The sequence below is a fragment of the Protopterus annectens genome, chromosome 1.part1 (assembly GCF_019279795.1).
Source record: "Protopterus annectens isolate FY-2018-M chromosome 1.part1, PAN1.0, whole genome shotgun sequence".
Classification (NCBI taxonomy): Eukaryota; Metazoa; Chordata; order Ceratodontiformes; family Protopteridae; genus Protopterus; species Protopterus annectens.
In genome coordinates this window covers 557,230,350-557,253,506 of record NC_056726.1, presented here as the reverse complement: position 1 = coordinate 557,253,506, position 23,157 = coordinate 557,230,350, and positions in this window count along the sequence as shown.

The following is a 23,157-nucleotide window of genomic DNA, read 5'->3' as shown; positions in this document are numbered from 1 at the left end:
TAGTGTGCCATGCATATTAGTGATGGTGCATTGGTGAGGGTGAGCCATGTAACACGGTTATTGAATCAGTGTGGGGAGTGTGTGACTGACTGTGTCTGCAGATGAGTAACACACCCCCTGCACTGTCCAAGTGCATTATATCAATGTATTTAATTTACTTTTATTTAATTAATTAATTAATTAATTGATTGATTGATTGATTGATTAATTGATTGATTTATTTATTTTTAAGTTTGTGTGGCATGCCAAGGAGTACAGCAATTGACACATGCCAGACATCTAAAAATAGAAACAGGATGCATTTATGTGATTCAAAGGTCAAGTTTAAGCATCGGTTAGCGGGTTTTCATGGTGCGACTTTGTGCTTAGCAGTGGTTAAAGTTAGCTCAGTGGTACATGTAAAAGGATAGCAGTACTCCACATGTCCATCTAGCCAAGTGGTTGGAATCATAGACTTATGTGCAGTAGGTGCAGGGTTTGAATACATGGAAGGAATGTTAAGCATTTATTTTTTCAAAGACAAATGACTTTGATTATTTTTCAATCCTGATCTGCTGTGCTGGCTGGCTGTGCTTAGCTGGTTTGAGCACTGGTAAGCACTGCTAAGCATTGCCAGTTTAAGCACTGCTCAGCTCAGTTGTGTTGGTTTGTACAGTGCCAAGTGACGTGCGAAGCTTTTAAAAATTGCGCTATGGCATGTAAGGGCAGGAAAACAGGCTATATTATGCTCAACAGACAGGAATACAGCATAATCTGTTCTTTCTCTGAGGAATACAATATGGCAGGCATTGGAGAGTGTTCACACTTTCTGGCACAGGGTTGGGGCATTCAGGAGTCCAGGGTCATGGTTGGACTCCTTGTGAATAACCATGATGGCTGGCTAATGCGGGGAGGTTACCAGGGCTCAGAGTGCAAGGCGGAGGACTGGGAATGGCTGGTAAAGGACCTTACCAGTGTAATTGGTAACCTCTGCACAGATGAGCAGTGTCGTCACCACCATGATGACCTGAAAAGAAGGAAGGAGGCTTTCTTGGACACCTGGTCCAATAAATCTGGACTGGGAATGTCCCACATGTATTTAAGTACCGTTACCTGTGTTTCACAAATACCTAATCTTGAATGTCTGCTAAACTGGTATGCAACAGCTGCAGAGGACAGGGCTCACAATGTTGAGGCGCTTGCACGACACTTGGCCAGGTTGCACCGTGAGTTTGATGAGTACAGTTGTATTTTGCAATCTATAGTCAGATAAGCAAGAAAGAGTAAGGCATTACCTGCCATTAGGTATATACAATAAAGATTGTATTGCAATGAATGTGGACTTAAACCTGTACTTCAATAAGTGACTACTGCCAGCTGTAGTGCAATAAACAGGGAAGAGTAAAATATTAACTATTTTAAAGTAAATGAAATAAAGTTTCTACTGCAATAACTGTGGAATTACATCTGTATTGCAACACCTGCATTACAGCAACTGCTGTGCAATAAAAACATGAAACTTTACCAGTAACTGCATGAAGGTACCTCTAATAAAACCGTGTTGTGGAATTATGGCTGTTTTGTATGAAATTGATTGAACAATACTAGTTTCTGTCTCAAGGTTTATCTAATAAAGCGTGTTGTTCAATAAGTGTAGATTCATAGCTGCTTTACAAAAAAATTAATTATGACACCTCTTCTGCAATAACGCATGAAGAAATAGCAATAACACCCAAGGTATATTGTGTATATCAGGAATGTCTTTTGTTAACCATTGCATTTCAGCAATATACATTCAGGATCTGAGGTACGGTACTGCAGGCAAGTATAATAGTGTAATAGCTGTAGACTGCAAATATACTGTCTGCAAATGTATACAGGTGAACTAGTCAACCCCAATAATATGATATGGTTTGTAGACTTCACGGATATTTCAACCCACTTACAATATATTGTGTACACCTGCATTCTATAGTAATGTATAGGTTATGTAGTATCTCTATCATGGTTGAATTTCATGCCTGTGTGTTCAACTATCACTGCAGTCTATTATAAAACAGTACCACTAATACCAGGTCATATATTGCCACACACAGTTCAGGGTTCGAATCCAGTGCTCTGTAGCACTATATATTATAGTAACAGTCACAAAATGATTACAGATTTTCTCTCCACAGGAACTGCAGGAAATAGGTGGGTTAGGCCATAGTGTGGGTAAATAATTGTGTGCTTAGATGTCACAGGCTATTAAAATCATTATCAGGTATGTGAATATACAGCATAAAATAAAGGAAATAAATATAATACTAATAAAATAAAATAAAAAAAATAAAATGTGCAACCATTGATATGGCTGTATGCCTGGGGTGTCTGTTAAAGGTTGCTGCAGTCAATTAATGCATTCAAAGCAGATGTCCTCTGCAGCCACTGCTATTGGGTTCTATCCTCATACTTGTCAAGCAAGGCATGATAATAGCATAGTTTTTGTACTGTACACATACATGTCTCTCAAGTGTCATGCTGTCACAGAATGTAATTAGTAGTGCTAAATCCATCTGTCACATATTTACCATCAACATGAGTATCATAGCAGGAATGTATCACTACATCAGCCCACAGTACATCTTGGTAGTTATATAGATCCACCTAATGTGCAAGTGTTCTGTGTAGTTTACTATCTGCAATTGTTACGGATTGGCCCATACTGCTCCATGTGTATAGCTTGAGAGGCATGTACATGCTACAGCAGCTATAGTCCACTTGCAAACATAAATAAAGGACAGACCTGTAGAGTAGATAGCAGTACTGTTCTCCATGAAATAGACTATAATGGTATTAATGGAGTGTTAATTTGTCTCTCTCCCCACCCCTTATTTTCATTCATTTATTATTGTTATCCATTGATTGTGGTTTACTATTAACATCTGTTGTTACATTAAACTTTATTTTGGGGCATGTGTTTTACTTTTGTTATGTATTATAATGGTTGGATATTAATTTATCTTGTTAAATACCTATGTTGTTGGCCTTATGCCATAAATTGTTACTGGCATGCTGTTAATATACTGACTGTTATGTTATTTATTGTTGTGTTCCATATGATATGCATTGAAATGTGATTGGGTTATTTCCAATGTTCTGGCATGCTGTTATTACTAACAAATTGTGTTGTTCATATCTAACCTGTACGCATTGCTATATCACCACAGCACTACAGGGTAGGCCAGTTCATGATGATCTGCCTATCCTACCTCAGCCAGCCATGGCACCGGGTAGCAGTGCATCTGGGACCCAGGCTGGTGGTGCCCCCTCCACTTGCCCTGCACTACGTTCGGGTGGAACCACCTCAGGGGACATCCTTCTCCAAGAGCAGTGGTGGAGGGGCGCCAGTTACCTAAGATCAACTACTGGCCATGGTGCGCAAGATAGTTCATAGGAGTTATGAATGATGCCTGCGCTAGATTGAGGGCACACTTGACAACCTGGTGGGGCCTGCTGGACATGGTTCCCAGCCTCCAGCATAGCCACCTTTGGGGCGGTGAAGGAGCATTGCTAACTGCTCATGGTTAGGGAGCTCAGTCACACTGCTGCTGCTGGCTGGAGGCACATGCTTCTCAGATTCCACAGCACTCTCCTCATCCAAGGTATTTACACCCCTCATGTGTCACACACCACCCCTGTCTGCTGTCTTGTCTGTCTGCAATTACATCCTTTCCTACCCAACTTACCTCCCTGCATGTACTTATATTCCTTCCCCAACATTCCACTCTCTTCTTAATAAAAGGGCACCTGTCCTGCAAAAAAAGTATCTCCCCATACATAGCTCTCCATTTTGAACACATGTCTACTGGACACAACTAATTTGGTCCAATTGGCTTGACAACACAATTATGTTGTCCTCACCCCAATTTCTGGCGTTTGAGAGTCCAAATTCATCCACAAAATCTGTAAAATTGCGTAGCTGTAGCTGTTGCTGTACAAGAAATGGAAAGCTATGGTTCTTACCTACACCTGTCCTGCACATCACTACTTGCCTTTCAGTATGTTTCCCCCTGCTTACCCCCATTTCACCACTGTCCTATCATCCCTTTTTTCCTTTCTTTTTAAATATTTTCGCAGGTTTGCTCAGAGCTAAGAGGTGCGGTGTGATGCGGCAGGTCGCGCAAACATGCTCAAACCTGCCTAAAAGTGCTTTAATGTGCCTTAATGATCTTATGTGTTTCTCACAGTGTAAGACACATATACAGTATAATCACCCCTGCCAAGTCTTGTGATGCTGCTAGTCGTGCAAACCCACTCAAACCCTCTTAATGTGCTTTAATGTACCTTAATGATCTTATGTGTTTCTCACAGTGTTAGGCACATATAAAAAATATTTACCCCTGCCATGTCTCAAACCCAAGCCCCTATTAGCTGCAGCATAGTGCATTAGCCCACAAGGCCACTCAGCTCTTAATTAAGTAGGTGTTTCCAGCAAAATATACTGATTGCCACTGACAGACTGCAAATACAATATAAATAAAATACAAATACTACTGGGAAAACATGGAAGTGTCCCTGGGACTCTGATGCAAAAAGTACACCACTACACAGCCAAATAAATAATAATGGATGTACATGAGGCCTGGGCTAGCATGTAAATGTGCACTTTTATCAGCAACATCTTTAAACACAACTGCTAAGGCAGCAGTGGCAGAGTACATGTGTACAACTAGGACCCTGCTGCAGAGCAACCGCCTTTGAAAGCCATACACATAATGATGGATGCAAACAAGACCACAGCCCACAATGTTTACCACTGAACTGCCAGATTATCACAATGTCATGTGACAATGGCCAAACATATTATACAAAATTGTGGACATACCTTATAAATCTCAACAATGGAATGGACAGTATACTATCCTCTGTCTAATGCTGTAGTCTGTATACTGTGGTGCCATGTCATTGAATAATAAAAGTGCAACCAATCTGTTTTGGATGTAACTAGCAAGTCTGAACCACAGACTGGTGGTGCATACAATCACACCTTAATATGATTACCTACAAAATGAAAAACTGATGGCTTACTTATGGGGAACAGGTCTACTTACTACTTTAGCAGACAACAGTTTTGTTTGTTTGCAGCAGAGGTTCTGGTCAAAATACAGTAGGCCTGTAGTACGTTAGACATATTGACAGTAATTAAAATAGTTGTCAATTTGTAAAGCATGCAAAGTAAGATTATGAAAATGCTAACAGATATTACTGTAGCATAAGTGTTTTCTGAAGGGTCTGGCATGTGACAGCTAGATTGTCTATATTCTGACAACAACCAAGATATACTACAGCAGGACTGCATTGCTATCTGTCATTGTGGCACACTGGTGTTGCTGGACTGTCCTGATACAGTTGTTGTAATAGCACACAGCTATTTGTCCGACAGTGGGTGTATGACATAGTAATGGGACTTTGCCCATAGGTGACACACCACAGTAGACTGTAATGATGGGTGTGGAGACATACAACACAGCACACAGCACAGGACATAACATTTGGTTGTGCAGGTTATGTACATAGTGGACATCCACATATCTGTTCCTGCAATGTGTTCCCTGTTAATATTGGCCAACAGAACAGGACCTATGAGCAGGAAAGGCTGCCATTTTGCCTTTTGCACAAGTGTTCTGTTTATCTAGAGTAGAATAATTGTATATTCCATTTTGGGTACAAAAATTACATGTTTGCACTTATAGTTATGAGAAGCAGTGGTACGGATTACCATACATAATAGAGCAGGTGGTAATGTACTGCTCTGATGATAATGGATCTGTGTGTGAGAACTATGGTGTTAGTGAGTGTAGACACTGGCCATAGCCAGACAGTTGGTGAAGTCCCACACAGGCAGATTGACAGGGGTGCTCAAAGTATGACTGCTGCCCATCCACTTCCTGGGGCAGGTGTCTACTTGTCCTGGCTCTGTTTCCACAGTCCAGCACCTCCCTGCAGGTCACTCACTACATGTTTCGGGCTGTCATGGATGCATGGGCACAAGCTGAATGCAACACCAGATGAACGCTTAGGGTTATGGATACAGCACAGTCTGACATCCATGACTGCCTCCACTACATTGGTGATGCCATGGACTGTTTCACTGATGTAGTGGACAAATGGTGGGCTCAGACAGTGTCTGTCTTTGAGTGCATATTGTTTATGCTGGAACATGTGGTTGGGGTTGGGCATCGGATATTTGAATATAGGCCAACAACACCATCTGCTGGTAGTCCATGTGACCATGCACACTCACGTTCCTCTAGTGGCAGCACCTCCAGCACTACAGAGGGATCTGTGATCTCCACACCATGATATGACAGGCCATGGGCACATGGTCCTTGGCAGTCCTATGGGGGCACAGGCCCAGCAGGCAGCAGTCACCATCAGGTGTTAGCACCGCATCTGACCTTGGACATGGTGCTGCCTGTGCTACTCATGAATGAGCCATTTCCCATGTTTGTAACAGGAGATGGTAAACTGTCCACTCTACCATGTATGGTCCACAGCTGTCCACCATATGCATGTGTAGGGCTAGCACTGAGCTTGACTGTGTACATGCAGACACTCCAATACCACTGTCACATGCAGGACACCTACAGATAGACACAGCACCACTCCATGACCCATGTCATCAGCACCTCTTCCTGACTCACTCATATGTTGTCAAATGTTTGGCACAGCCTAGGCTTCCAGCACTACCACCACACCACACCCTGTGCATGTGATGATACCTGTGTCATATCCATGCCATCCATGCCATTGATGCAGGGACCTGCATATATGTGTCTGATGCACAGGGTGACCATATAACTTTACATGTGTTTGTGTAGTGCAGTAGTGTTATGCCATGGCAGTTGTCGTCAGCCAGAACAAGTACTGTATGCTGGCATATGTCAGGAGTACACATCAATCGTTGTGTATCTTTGTTGCCTGATGGCACACTGGTGGTAGTGTTACAGAAGAACAGGTGTGTCATGGAGTTGTGTATGTTTTTGTCGCGGGAGCCTGAGTGGTGCAACTATAGACATATAGCAGAAGTACAGCAGCACCGGATGGCAAGGCAGAACAGCAGACACTCCAGGCCAGACCTACCTGTACTCTAGTCCAGGATTTTGTGTGCTGTAGCCAGTTGTCTGCTGGCTCTGTTTCCACAGTCCAGCACCTCCCTGATATTTTATCCAAGGCATTCCTCGGCTGTTTGCTGAATGCAATATGTGACCCATACTTATCAACTGTATAGATTATAATGGAATGTGTAGAGTTTTGCATCATATTTTTTGCACATTTTACATAGCATTGTGATTTCTATGGCATATTAGGGGCAAAACATTATAGACTGATTTAGGATATGATGAGAGACATTTGAGTTACTGACTCCATACACATCAGGGGATTCATGCCAATGCAAGACCTGTTATTCTATTAACTTTCCACATTTGTCTGGCCAGTAGTTAATCCTTTTCCTTATATTTGGGCCTTTGTCCCACTATTGTTTATGGCTTTGTCCAGAGTCCCTGATCTAAGAGATTGAGAGGTATGATATGACTCAAATACATGATGTAACACCACACACAGGGTGGCAGTCTTCAAACCTTTCACTGTATTTTGCAGAATGTCCCACATTCCGCCCCAAATGTCTGCTCTGTTCCTCATACAGTTGTGTTTATCTGGTAATATACTGCAAAATGTAGTCCACTGAATTGTTGTCTTCAAACCTGCCACTGTATTTTGCAGAATGTCCAGCATTCTGCTCCATATGTCTGCTCTGTTCCTCATACAGTTAGTTTATCCGGTAATATACTACAAAATGCAGTCCACTGAATTGTTGTAAGTACTGACACAGTTATGCGATGGCCTTTACATACTGCGGCTAATCTGATCTGTTTCAACCTGCTGTCATATTAACCACATTCTAGGTTACTCAGAGCATGTATAATATCTCTAGGTTTGGACCTCTGTTGCCCCATTTTCTCTGGCTGTGTCCAGCTTCCTTGCAGTAACAGATTATGGTGTTATGACAGTCTCCGTGGGACTGCTACCATATGAGTAACTCACATGGAAAAGTTGTAGGTGCGGCCAGCTTTGAACCATCAACACCATCAACCATGCTAATGGCCTTTCCAGTGAGCCATACCAGCTTCCAGAAAGTGAGGTTTAATTCCTCACACTGTCAACAACATACAGGCATACACTTGACCCCTGCTGTGACCTCTGCATTTTGTGGAAAATACATGTGGCCAGGTTCTTTGGGACAGCCCTGAAATTGTGTGGTTTGATGATATATCCTTGCAAACCTACTGTTACTGCTGTTGTAGGGGAATACTGGTGTGTTGGGGGTAGGAAACTCTGGCATTGGCAATCGTGCATCTGTCCTATAATCCCACTGTTTGGCATTTCCCTTGCATAATGCAGTGGGGTTTCCTGCCATGTGGCCTAATGCATATTATGGGGCACCCAGTATTGAACAGAGTGCCTGTTGTCCCAAGTAGCTGTTAGTTCTCAGCAAATAGCCCAGTATCTCATTTTATTCCCTTGCATACATGCAGCAGGTCCATACATACGCTACCATAGTCTAGTATCCTGTACATTTGTTGTATAGGATAGTGACTTACCTTGTGAAGACAGTGGTTGAGAGATCTGTGTTGCAGAGCTGACTCTCTCTGATGCATGCAGTACACAACCAATACATGGTTAGGTACAGGTTGTGTGGTCTGGCTGGCTTCCTTTTTACTATGTATGTGAGTCGGAGTAAGGTGTTAGTCCCTAGGACCCTAGGTTGTCAGTGCATGTGCTATGCATTATCTGTTGGCCAAGGCTAGGGCATACTGGGCATGCCTATGTCTGCTTACATGGACAGCCTCAGCGGGGTGTTCCTCCAAGTCCCCTTGTGGGTGTGGCTGTGGAGACCTAGGCACTGGTGGAGGGGGGCTGTGTATCCCTTCCCGCTGATGATCCTGCAGCAGCTTTTTTCCACAGGATCATATTGTGTAACATGGAACATACTGTGAACATCTGTGCACATGTGGCTGGAGAATAATGCAGGGCTCCACCAGATATATCTAGGCACTGAACTGTGACTTGAGCAGCCTAAACACACACTCTATGATGTTTCTAGTTTGTGCGTTTGCCTCATAATGGCATTCTTCAGTGGGTGTGTGTGCATTCCTGATGGGTTTCATCATCCACTGTTCCAGTGAATAGCCAGCATCCCCCAGTAGATAGCTGTATGGGATGTCCCCCTGGCAAACATCTGGTACAGCTGTGATGCATTCCAGATAAGGGAGTCATGATAACTGACAGGGCTGCCAGCACACACATTCATGATAATGCCCTGGGCATTGCACCCGACCTGGCAGTTGATAGAGTGATACCCCCTTGTGGTTGAAGTAAACTCTACCCTTCTCACTGGGCAGTGCTTTGATGTGTACATGAGTACAGTCTATGGCACCCAGTACCTCAGGGTAGGGTGCTACATGGTAGAAGAGTTGCATACTGCTAGCCCTCTCCTCAGGGTGCGGGGTAAATAAATGTGCTCACTGACATGTGTTAGCATGCCATCCAGAAACTGAAGTACCCTGGATGCTGATGCCTCTGAGAACCCCATCATGTCCCCAGCTGGTCTTTGGAAAATACCTCTAGCTAGTATCCTAAGGGCTACATAAACCTTTGTTTCCACTGGACTAGATTTCCCTCTGTTGGCTCTGGGTCTGAGTTGAGGGCGGCAGAGCTCAGTGAGGTTTTGTAGTATGTCCCTGCCCACCCTGTAGCACTATACAACCTCCAGCTCATGTAGCTCCTGGAAAGTTACCACTGATTTCAGCATCTTGCACATACAGATGTAGCAGAGCTGCAGCAGCCCCTAGCATTGCTTTAGTTAAAAATCCCATGTTTGTACTCCACTGGTGCACAGCATGTGGGTGAAATCAGATTGTATGCAACTTTTTTAATGCTCTGCTGTAGTTACAGCCTGTGTGAGTGGCTACCTATGATGCCTTCCACTTGCAAAGTACATCATTATCAGTATTTTAATGGCCCAGTTTAAGTGGTACAGGGGTCATAAGTAATTTTTTTTTAAACAGCCTTTCCTGCTAAGCACTGTGTTGTTTTACACAAATGGACTCAAACTAGCTAAAACACATGTCCCAAAGTTAAACAAAGCTTAGCAGGCACTGGACACACCCCCTGCTCAGCTTAGTGGTGTGGCATGCCAACAGGCACCACTGAGCTCCAATGTGCTTAAAGAATTACTGACACACCCCCTTTAGATGCCAGCTACCTCTTCTGTGGACAGCAACATGGTTCTGGGGCTACACAGATGTGATCTGCAGGCATGGATACCTCTTTTTGCTATTCAGTAACCCCAGCTCATTTGCATACAGATCTGTGCACACAACCAGGAAACTACACTATTCCAGACCCTGCCTCCTTAGCAACCACAAACATCTACTATTGTACATACTCCATGCAAGGCCCTATAATGCATTATTGTCACATTTTGTTTTTTTTTTTTCATTTTTTACACTGTTAAATATTTTATTTTTGCATAACAGCATGTTTGCTGCATAATAGCATGTTTGTACACTGCTGAGCACCTCAGAAACATAATATGAGTATTAAAAAAATAATTATTTAAAATTATTTTCCATTACTTTTTGGGCACACAGGGCATAATTTTGCACATATTTCTGTCTGCTATTCTATTTTTGTCCTTCTAACTGGGCTTTTACAGCCCCTATACACTTTTTTATCTCATGTACACAGAATTTTTCCATGTACACTTCAGACACCAACATGGAGTCTGCAGGACTACCTGTCTGCTTACTGGATCACTCCAATACCCTCATTTGCATGCAATTCACCTGTATATGAGGTGATTTACTTGTCATGGACACTCCTGTGTTAGCACAATCGTACACACCCCTCAGCTCCACTTACTGGATCACATGGCTGCGTACTTCCATGTATGCTCTGTGCCACTTTGCCTACATGAAAAATTAATCCATCCAGGCTTTATTGAATTCTCCCATTATCTTTTAGATTCAGTGCAGTAACAGACACAATGTCTAGAATTATGGAACTCTCTGTATTGTCTTGGAAGTGTTTTACTGTTTTATGACTTCCATCAACTACCAAGATCTGAGGAAAAGCCCTTGTGTATGTATTTTAAGAGGTAGATGCTAAATACTGCTAGCTTTCAGCAGTGGGGTTATACCTGGGATAGACTCAGATGACAATAAATTATGTCATTTTGTAAGCTATCCCAGCAGTAATACTTGAGATATTAATTTGAGAGGTCTCTGAGAGAGAGAGAGAGAGAGAGAGAGACTCTGCATTCTGTATTCTGTCTTGGACCAGACAAGATCCATTCATCGCACATCTGCCTTGCTGCTCTAATTAAGTAAGTGTACTAGGGTATAGTAATTCTCTTAGATATAGTCAGGAATAGAAAAAAGCTTAATTTAGATGTTTTTCTTTATTTGAGACTGTCCTGCAATGTTGTTTTAAATATTGCCTGTGATTTTGAGCTCTGTTGTTTTAATATATATATATATATATATATATATATATATATATATATATATATTTAGTATGGTCTGGTTCATTTATTATTTATTATTAGATATATTTAAAACTTTCATTGTGGCTGGTCTATCTAGAGATATTTAAGTTCTGAGAGTACTTGCATATTTATTTGGTGATACTGTGTAGGCCAGTCATAATAGCCTTTCTCTTGGTCAGATTACCATTTGTATTGATAGTAAAATTACACAGTAAGATTGGACACCCTTTGTTAAGGGCCTTAAAGTAGCTGATAAAGAGCTGGCTGGAGGCAGTTATAACTTCCTTATAGTCTGGGCAAAAGGGGGCATAGCTATTAAACCTGTGCCAGCCTTTCCCACGTGTATGTGTGTGTGTTTGTGTATGTTTATAAATCAAACCTCAGAGAGTGTGTGCATCAGCTACTTGGGCAGGGGAAATGAAGCACTGGTTGGACAGAAAGGGTGCTGGGGGTCTTGGCTTGGCTACTCAGCTGAGATCTCAAATCTATATCTGTGCCAGTGGGGAGTCCTATTAGGTAGCTGGAGAAAGAGGGAGAAACCAGCCCCAGACTGACTGTGGTCTCTATGTGCTCTTAAGGGAAGTTGCAGTTGATGCAGAAAGCTGCATCTGGAAATATTGTGTTTGTACCTCTCATCCTCCCAATGTGTGTCCCCCACTGGTAATAGTTGGGAGGATTGGGGCTCCATGATTACTGGGCCAGTGGTGGGGCATCACAGGTAGCATTTCTGTTTTGGTGATTATTACATCTGTTCCATTCAGTCATTTCCAAAGATACCCATTTAAGTTAATTTTTATTCAAAATGTGGCCTTTAACAGAAGTTACTGGACTTATGTTTGATTGAAATGTATGCATACAGGTGTTACTATTTTAATAATTAATTTCAGTCCCATATGCAGTTGTATAAACAAATTTACACTGCAAATGTGAACAGTATTTAATAGCAGATTTACGGATAATCTGCAATTCTTACTGGTAATTCCTTGCAATCTGTTGTGTAACTTTGGAAACCTATGGATTTAGAAACTATCCGTATATACTATGTTATGTTGATATTATGGATATTTCTTAATTTATGTTTCTTAACAAAACTGTTAAAATATATGCTGTTGTTGTTACCAATGTTTTTTCAATGATGCTTCTAAACAAAGGTGTTCTCACTACAGGCTCAATATTAACAGATCCATACTGTCTGTGGCCTTTCAATGGATCCTGAGGTTTACCTATGCTTTCTGTAAGTTGTTCAATTGTTACCTTCTTTAGTATTTTCTTGCCAGTCTTTTTTAGACTCCTGTGGCATGATGCTGTTGCCATTGGACCTCCTTTCTACTTATATGTAGTGTAAGGGTTCTAATCCCACTCATGACCTGTAAAGATATTACAAGTTGTGTTCATTTTACAAATGTTATGCATGAAGACATTGTTGTTACTTTGTATATGTCATGTTAATATTTGTCACAGTGTCATAAAGACGTTTGTATTGCACAGGAATGCATACTGTTTATGTTGACATATGCTGTCCACAGACTCAACTGGATAAATGGGCTCACAGGAATACTATCATGTGCATACCACTGTCTTTCAGATAGCCAACTATCCTAGGGTTGACAGATTCTCCCCCCAGGAAAATTAAATCATAATTGATGCTCTCCAGCAACATGGACATATACTCCTTGGCCATTCTGACAATACACTTTGGAGTCATAAAATCTGGACTGAACTCATCAACATGATAACTGCAGTTGGAGGTTACAACTGATCCCATGATGCCTGTAAATTATGCTGCTTAGACATGATTCTTCATGCAGCCAACAGATTAAGATGACATCACAATATTTCTGGACTTACTGCATACAGCAGTGGGAGAGTGATGCATATCCAGGGTCAGATCGAAGCTGGAGTGCCAGTTCGAACATTTATTTACTTAATTTCACATTTGGTAACCATGATAGTCTGACTGGTCAGAGATTGCCCATTTTCAGAGGAAGCCTGGGGAAGAAAAGCTCAACAATAAGACAGAAAACCACAAAACATACAAAAGTTACAATTAAGGATAAGTTAACATGTCAGAGAAAAATACAAAAAGTGGTAAAGTATTTACATCAAGGTAAAACGTTATAATTAAGTAACACAATATATATACATTTTGTTAGGTGGAAGGTGCTAGCTGGAAATAGATTAAAGAACTAAGGTAGTAGTTAAGAGGAAAGGGAATAAGGTTAAAGATAGGTTTTGGAGTAGTTGAACTATAGTTAGAGGAATAAGTGACAAAAGACTAGGTGGGGGAAGAACCCAAGCATATCCAGGATTTAGAGAGATGTTCCTTAAGGAGGGTCTTGAAGATTTGGTAATGAGAGACTTGAGTGACAGACACTGGCAGGCTATTCCAGGTCTTAGCTACACAGTATGAGAAGAGGGAGTGTCGTTTGACCTTAGTGCTTTGTATAAAAGTGGTTTGTCAGAAGAGCAAAGTTCTTGCTAGGGAATACAGTGTTGTAGTAGAGTAGAGGTGGCCAGGGAGACTAAAGGGTTGTAAAATAACTTGTGATTTAGTAGTAGTTGATTCATGATAATTTGGTGGGGAAATTCAAGCCAGTTTAGTTTTCAATGGATAGGCAGTGGTTTGCCTTGCAAGGTTGTTCCGTAACAAATTTTGCAATTTTGTGAAACACTGACTTAATTTGTTTATAAGGGAGGAATTTAGTTCAGTTGGAATAGGGGAGGCATAAAGAAGGGAAGGTAAGAGGTAAGCTGCAGCAAGTTTAGTTTTAGAAGAGTTAGTTTGGCCCTATATAACATGCCTAGTTTTTGATGGGTTAGTTTGATGGTATTATTTATGTGCAGATCAGATTTGAGATTGTTGTCTATTGTGACACCTAATAGTATAGAAAGAGGAACAACTTTGATTTTTGTATTGTTTAATGATGTTATTTTAAAGTTTAACTTGTATAGAGAATGTTGTTTAGGAAAAAAAATAGAAGGAATTTTGTCTTCTTGGGATTTAGTAAGAGTTGGTTGTTGGTAAGACAGTTCTTGATGGAGTTGAAGATGTATTCTGTTAAGATTTGTAGTCAAGTAGAGGCTGTTAGAGGAGCAGATAAGAGTAGAGTTGTCAGCATATTGTATAAGAGTAGTATGTTTGGATGCAAATGCAAGATTGTTTATAAAAATGTTAAATGAGAGAGCCTAGTCAAGCCCTGTGGAACACCAGTGCTGACAGGTAAATAAGGGGATTGAGTGGCATCCCATTTAACATATTGGTGTCTATTGGATAAATAAATGGAGAATCATAAAATTATAGTATTGTCGGTAGAGCCAAGGAGAGAATGTTATGATAAGAGTTTGGACTGAGAGACAATATCAAAAGGTTTATCGAGATCAAGGAAGATGGTTGAGACAAAATAACCTCTATCTCTTGTTTTATTAACTTCTCAGTGAAGGTTAAAAGAGGTGTAGTGGTACTATGTACATGTCAGAATCCATGCTGAGAGACAGAGATGTTATTTTCAATTAAGTGATTAAGGAGTTGTTTGTGGATACATTTTTCAATAATTTTAGATAGTGGTGACAGTATAGCAATAGGTTTGTCATTAGATAATTCTGTTGAGTTCCTGTCCTTGTGAAGTGAAATAATAAAGAACTTTTTCCATAGGGCAGGGACATAAGCTTAATTGATTGATCTATTGATGAGTATAGAGATAGGGTAGGCTATAGAACCAGCAGCAATTTTTAAAAATTTATTGGGGAGATTATCAGAGAAAGAAGAGTAGGGTTTGAGATTACTAAGGAGTTTTTTAATGAGTGATGCAGGAACAGGTTTGAGAGTGAACTAATGCTGAGAAGAAGATAAATAGGGGTAGTAGGAGTGGAATAGAAGCTGTTTGTTATGGTTGCAATATGTTCTATGAAATAAGTATTACATTGGGAGGTAATGTCTGTGTTAGAATGGTTGGTAGAAAGTTGTGGAATAGAATTTGTGCTAGGTTAGAGTATGCTTTTAATATTTTGCTAGAATATCTTAGGATTGGATTTCTTTATATGTTGAGAGTCTAAATATTACAGTTGTTTATCTTTCCTTATGTGGTTTTTGGCTAGATTTTGCATTTCTCTATAGTGTAATAAATTAGTAAAGGATTTATTTATTGTGTATGTTTTCCAGGCCTTAGCTCTGTTGCACATAATGGATTTTGTGTATGATGAGAGCCAATGAGAAATATTACATTTGGCTATTTTAGTATGGGCTAGGCCATTTAATATGTCTAGAAATATTGAGTTGAAGTTATCTACTGCTTTGTCAAGGGGTGTGTATTTAAGGGAAGACTAGTTCATAGAGCTCAGAATATTGGTGAAGGTAAGTGGGTGGAAGTTAGTTAAGTCTCATATTCTTTTATAAGTGTATTGTTTGTAGGGTTGAGATATAAGTCTGGTGGTAGTGGTAGGGTGGTGATCACTAACAACATCATGGAGAATTGCTGATTCTGTTTAGTTATTTTGGTGGGATACTAAAATCCAGTCAATAGTTGAGCCAATAAGGTTGGATGGATTAGTATGACTGGGATGACATATTAGTTGGGAAAAGCCAAAGAGGTTGATGTTGTCATTTGGCAAATATATGGAGAGTTTTAGCCAATCAATATTAACATCACCCTGGATTATGGTTTAACAAAAAAAAATGAGAGAAAACCTAGGATAATATATTTTCTATGGTAGATAAATTGTTACCTGGTGGGATACAGAGAGCAATTATAGTAAGAGTTTTCTGTTATTTAGCTTAAGGTTAGAGAAGAATAAGTCAGCACTACTGAAATCATGAATGGGATGGCTATAAGGGGCAAGGGAGTGATAGGCAGGGTAAATTATGGAAACTTGCCCAGCTTTTTTATTTAAACAGTCTATTCTAATCATGCTAAATTCTAGAGGAATTACTTCAAAAATTTTAATGTGAGGTTTGAGCCAAGTTTCAGAGATTAACAATATGTTGCAAGAATAAATGGTTATCCAGGAGTGGAGCTCATTGATTTTATTGTATATGCTATGTATTATTTATAGAGAGAATTTGAGTTTGTTGAGTTTTGATGATTTGTGACTAGAGGAAGGAGGGAGGTGTTAGCTGGACCTGGATCGTGGTAAACTTCACTGCATAGTGATAGCAGATTTCTGAACAACTGAGAGATACTGATTTTGATTCTGGGTTGAAGGCAATGAGCTTGTCTTTTGGTGGATGAGTAGGGTAAAGAACTATTTTGTGTTTAGTGAAGAGTAAAGGAGAGATTTTACAAAGGCTAGTGGTAATTGACAAAGAGTAATGAGGAAAGTGATGGTATTCAGTGGGTGTGGAGGTAGGAGAGATTAGTCCGGGTGAGAGAGGGATGAGGTAGAAAGATAGATGAGAAAGAGACAAAAGGAGTAAAGTAAGGAGACTTAGGAGTAGCAGGATAAAGTAGAAGGTAAGTAATGTACTGAATTAAAAAAACTGTGGGATTAATAGAGAGTTGGGGGAGTGTTGAAAGAAGTATAGTTAAGCAGAGTATTGATAGAGTTTTGATGTAGTTGAGGAAAAAGGAGCTGTCAGTGTAGAGGTAATCTGCAGTACTGTATGACAGAAAATAATATAGTACTGTGAAGGTAAGTGATATTGAAGTAAGTGGTAGTAGAGTGTGAAAGAAAAAAATTACATTTGCAGAGAACTGGGAATATTTGGAGTATTGGACAGCAGCTGTAAGGTGAACTGGGATACTATAATTTCCAGTTTAGAAGCTAGTGATGTTATAAAGGAGTTAGAAGGAGGTGCAGGTAGAGTGAAATAAAATATAGGAAGATTGTTAGGAGATTGGAAGAAGATGTAGAGTGATTGTAGTAGGAAACTGAAAGTGAGGTCTAGGAAGGATAAAATAAGATAAGAACTAAATTAAAAAGCGTAGTTAAGGACAGAGGTAAAAAGGATATGGAGTGTAAGGTTTGAGAAGTGTGAGTAGAGCAAGATGTCATATGTTTAGAAGGAGAGAATATGGAGGTGGACTGAGTTAAAAGGGGGAGTAGTCAGAATGAATTGATGGTGGGAAGTAAAAGGAATTGATACTAGAAGGGTAGTGGTTAGGTAAATATAAATGTAGTGATAGTAGGAGTGGGTGGGATTTGGGGGTAGGGTAGGACACTAGAGCGAGCCTGCCCACAGCATGGCCAAACAGACCAGATAGAGCCAATGAGGTAAGTCATCCAGGAATAAAAAAAACTATCTGTAAAACAGCAGTGATTTATGGAGGTAAAAGTAACATAGAAATATAGAGATACTTTGAGTGATTGGTAAAACTACAAGGTGGGGGTAGCAAGACTGTTGATGTTTGTTTCAGTTTCAGCTAGGCTTAGGTGATTATTTGAGTACAAGGTATGGAGGTAAAGGCCTGTGGAAATAAATAGAATATAGCTTCAGAAAAAACAAGCTGCTTTTATGGAGGGCCAAGCTAACAAGTTGCCATTACATAGCAGTAGAGTGCTCGCTCAGCTGTAGAGTGCATGTGGTATTTTTGAACTACATCCACTAGGTTAAAATACAGGGTCTATATTACATGATTGAATGGTCACAATAGTGAATGCTTTAAAGAGCGAAAATGCAGCACATCGAAACCATTATTGTGGGGAGCTGCTGCCCCACACCTCCCGCTAAATACATATACCAACTTCAAGACTGCACTACTGAGGAAAGGGCAAATATTCCATTCTTCACTGTACCACCATCCCACAAAAGTACTTTGGTGTGCTGCATTTTCACTCTTTAGAGCATTTGCTATTGTGATCATTCAATCATGTAATATAGACCCAAAATACAAACAGTGATTCAAAATAGAGGATACAGGCAAATATTAGTGCAGCAGGATATAGTTTGATAGAGCAATCACCTAAAAGCTTTATTAGGGTGTTTTGCCAGAGGAAAAACTCAATTTTATACTTGGGAAAATGTCCAGCCTTGTTAGATTCCGTGCTGATGCCAGGGATGTTAAATCATACAAGTGGGACATTAAGATGGGTCTTCTAGGCAGGGAGTTTGCTAAAGAGGGCAAAGGAAAAAGTAGAACATTTGGGACAGATAGTCTTACAACATAAGAACAGGAACAGAAAAAGGCAGATTGGTGCAAATGAAGGATTTGACATAATAGTAGCTAGCAGTTGACAACATAATGAATAAAAGGTAGTACAATGTAAAATAATAGAAAAAAGCATTTAATGCAAATCTTAGTCTCATCATCTACTGCTCCACAGACTCATAAGCATAACATATAAAGGAAAAAATAAGACCCAAAAGCATGCATGTACAGACAGGACCAACAGGTCAGAATTTACAGACCACAAATATTCATATTGGTAACCAGAACACAAATATCAACTGCTTAACAGTTTACTGTATGCAGAACTATGGAACATGAAAAAACACGAGTGCAGTAAAGTATATAAGATTTAGAGAACAGTGACCAAACAATACAACTAATTTCTCTTGGCATCAGAAAAAGGGCTGTATTTCTTCTAAGAATGCATTTAGACACAGTGCATGGCAGCACCCATATAGGTAAAAGAATACATAATACAAGAACAGTGAATTGCATTCAAAACATATGTAGTGACTAATGTGTTCACCATACAGCAAGTTACATTCACAGAGGTCAGGGAGAGATGATTAAAGAAAACATAAAAACTATAACACAAATAGAAGACAAATACCTGTTGCTTGAGCACACTGTCTAAGGCATAACAGTGGGGATGGACTCCTACATGGATCACAACACTTTGAAAATGACACCAGATACCACTAGGTTATATATGGCATAAAGCATACTGGGAAGGAGCAGTGTGTTTGATGAATTATTGGGGGAGGAGATACAAGAAAAGAAAGGAAGAAGTGGAGGACCAGGGAGAGGAATAACCAATGAGGTGAGTCATCCTGAAAAAAAAATATCTGTAAAAAGCATTGATTTGCAAAGTAGAGGTACCATAGAAATACAGAGATACTTTGAATAAAGAGGGATTGGTAAAACTACAAGGTGGAGGGGACAGGACTGTTGACATCCATTTCGGTTTCAACAAGGTTTAGGTGCTTATTTGAATGCAAGGTATACAGGTAAAGGCTTTCTAGGGAAATTAATAGAAGACGGATTCAGAAAAACTAAGCTGCTTTTATGGAGGGACAAGCTAACAGGTTACCATTACGTAGCAAGAGTGTGCTCGCTCAGCTACAGAATGTGTGTGCTATTTTTAAAATAGAGCACTAGTTTAATATACAAACTGATTCAAAATAGAGGATACAGGCAAATATTAATGTATCAGGATATAGTTTATGTATGTCTTTATTTCCATAACATGACTGAGTATAGAGACAAACACTGCATATTGCTGTGGCATGCATATTCATCTATTGTTCTTCTTGATTTATATCAGCAGATATGAGCCATTCACAGAAGTCCACACAGGGTGAGGATAATGACAGTAAGTCTAATGGAATGCATTCATACAACTGAAGTATAGACAGCGCAGTTCAAATGACATGTGTGATGCTGTTTGTATTAATATTCACATGTCCATCTACTTTGGGACTAGAACAGCAGGTGAGTGTCTCCATACTGTTTCTGTGAGCACTATCCGTTATTGGCTCAGACTCATGTCATGTCCCTGCTGTTTACTGTCATATCAATATTTCTCTAAAATTGTACACTACAGGTACATCCAGTGGGGGCACAAGCTGTGCAGGTATAAGTACTGACAGACCAGCTATGTTACAGCAAAATTGTCATAGCTTTTATCAGTGTGTAGCACGCATGTAATATATGACATTTATGTCAATATTTGTCAACATAGGCCCATCTGGGGTACAGGTGCAACATCCGTTCTCATGCATATCTGCAGCCCCTATTACTGTGTTGTATATGTGTTGCTGTCACTATTGTTTTTGATACATATGTGACTGTGTTGTCCTTCTCTTTACTTTCCCACTGCAGGATCCGCAGTACAACCCACATCTCCACAGCAGGACTCTATCAGTATAATGCTATTAACTATCTTTTATACCTGCCATTGCTGATACTTCTATTGTTGTCCTCCATTAATACTATGTCCTTCTTCCCATTCCTAGGACAGTCTGCATCAACATCATCAAGTGCACAAACAAGTGATATGTCTATGTCAAACCTTCTGTATGTTTTAACTGTGTTCACATTGTTAATGGTGGTAATGATATAATATGTTTTTTCCCTACAATAGCTGAAGTTCATCCCTCTTCAACAGCACCGTGTTGTCAGGTCTGTGTTGTAGACCTCATACAAAGTCATTATTGCTATACATATATATATATATGTATATATATATATATATATATATATATATATATATATATATATATATATATATATATATATATATATATATATATATATATATATATATATATATATGGGTCCCTTCCAGAATTTTGAAGCTTAAAACTTTGTGATTCATATGATCAAAGACCATATGATCAAAGTTTTAAAACTTCAAAATCCTGAATGGAGATTAGCATACAGCACAGAATGGGAGATTTCCCTTTCTCTTGCTGTAGTATGATCTTGGAGTTGGTATGTTTAAGTAGCGGGGAAATGTGGGGGTGCAAAAACATGTTATGTGATGTGTTGACTGCTTTTTTGGGGGGTTTATTAATTTTGAGATTCCCAGATATCGAGGTTCTGAATTCGATATTCTGAACCTCAGGATTTTGGTCTTTCGAAATTAAGAAGTGAATCTATATATATATATATATATATATATATATATATCTATATATATATATATATATATATATATATATATATCATATGTCTTTGATGCTATCATGTCATGTATGCACATTGTCCTGATCTGTGTTTTTGTATCTCATAGCACATTAACTATCTGTATCGTCCATCAGCCCATCCACTGATTATGATGGGGTTTCAGATGTGTCTCAGCATGTTATTATGGTCCCTAGCACAGAGGACTTTCATGTGTTGAGAGAGTCCTCTCAAGATGTTGACAGTGACATTGCTGCAGCTGTAGCCCCAGATGTGGACAGGAACTTATTTTACCATTTGGGGGATGATGGGATATTGGATGTTGTATATGGTGAGGCTGTTGAATGACAGACCCCAGTTGAGATTACTGCTGATAGCAGCTCCCCACAACAACCTGAAACAAGGAGTCACAGTATATATAGGTGGGCAGATGTTGTGCATGGCCAAGTGTCAGAGGATGTCCATCTTCTTCTGCAGGCAAATGAATGGTCTCAGCAACAGTATCAGTCAGATGCCCATACACTTGCATGCCTGCATGTGGCATGGATCCTGTGATACACCAGCTACATGTGATGCATGAAGGACAGGAACACAGACATGGTGAAATAATGGTGACACTGGCCACTCAAAATGATAGTTTGTTAGCTGTAACCCGGTTGGTAGAAACCCTGGCCTCTATGGTACTTCACCAGTGTTGTAGTACAAGCAGAATTCTGCATTCTCTGATGGTGCTCAGCAGATTGCAACATAGCAGAGGCAGGCCACCTATCCACAGAACCACCCTTGGCCATCAAACGTCAGTGCTTTTGGTCCAACCTGCACAGACTTCCACTGCTGCTCCATCAGCTGTGGTCCCACCAGTCACAACAAGGCCTTCAACTCATAGTCATGCTCCTTCATTTCAACATGGTGTTGTCACACCATCAGTCTCATCTGTCAATCAACCAGGGCAATGTCTTTCTATAGATAGTCAGGGTAGAATGGACTGTGGTGTGAGACATCAGCGAGGTTGCCCTAGACTGTGTTAGAGTGTGTCCAACAGTGTCATAGACATAGCTGACTTATATTATTGAATTACCACTTTAATGTGATATATTTTTTCAGTGATTAAATATTCTGCATTATGTCCTGTGTGGTTTCTCTTGTTTACATGTTATTCTATTATGGAAATAGGGAAGTACAGCACTGATGTGTGTCCCTTATTGTTTTCCATACACTAATACAACAATCAGAGTGTGTATGCATACCTGTGTCAGTTGTGCCCTGCTTTGACAATCCTTGTTGTGACATATTTGCATATGTTCATATTGTAATATACTATGATGATGGTGTTATGTCTGATGTTTATATCTCCTGAGTAAGTTTCATTAGATGCAATCTGTGCTGCTGTGGTGGGGCAATGCCTGAACATAAATGTTTTATTTGTGTACTCATGTACATGCGGCTTGTCATGACTCAAAGTTGTCTGTCAGATGCTGCTGCGTTGCCTGGGCCTGCACTTGTGGTCACACCCTATATTGCCTACATCTGTATCTTCTGTCCCTTATGAACTCCTGCTCCTCCTCTCATACCTGTCTGATGTCCTCTTCAAACATCTGGGGTTCTTGGAGTAGTTCACTCACACTGACAGCTGGAAGACTGCCATGTGCTCTTCTTAGCATGTTGCACAGCATGGTGCATACTGTTATCATCTGTGCTGCCTTCTCAGGTGTGTATTGCAGTGTACCCCGGCTGTGCCCAGACATCTGAACCAAGCTTTCAATGCACCAAACAGGCTCTATGGTGATTCTGTTGATT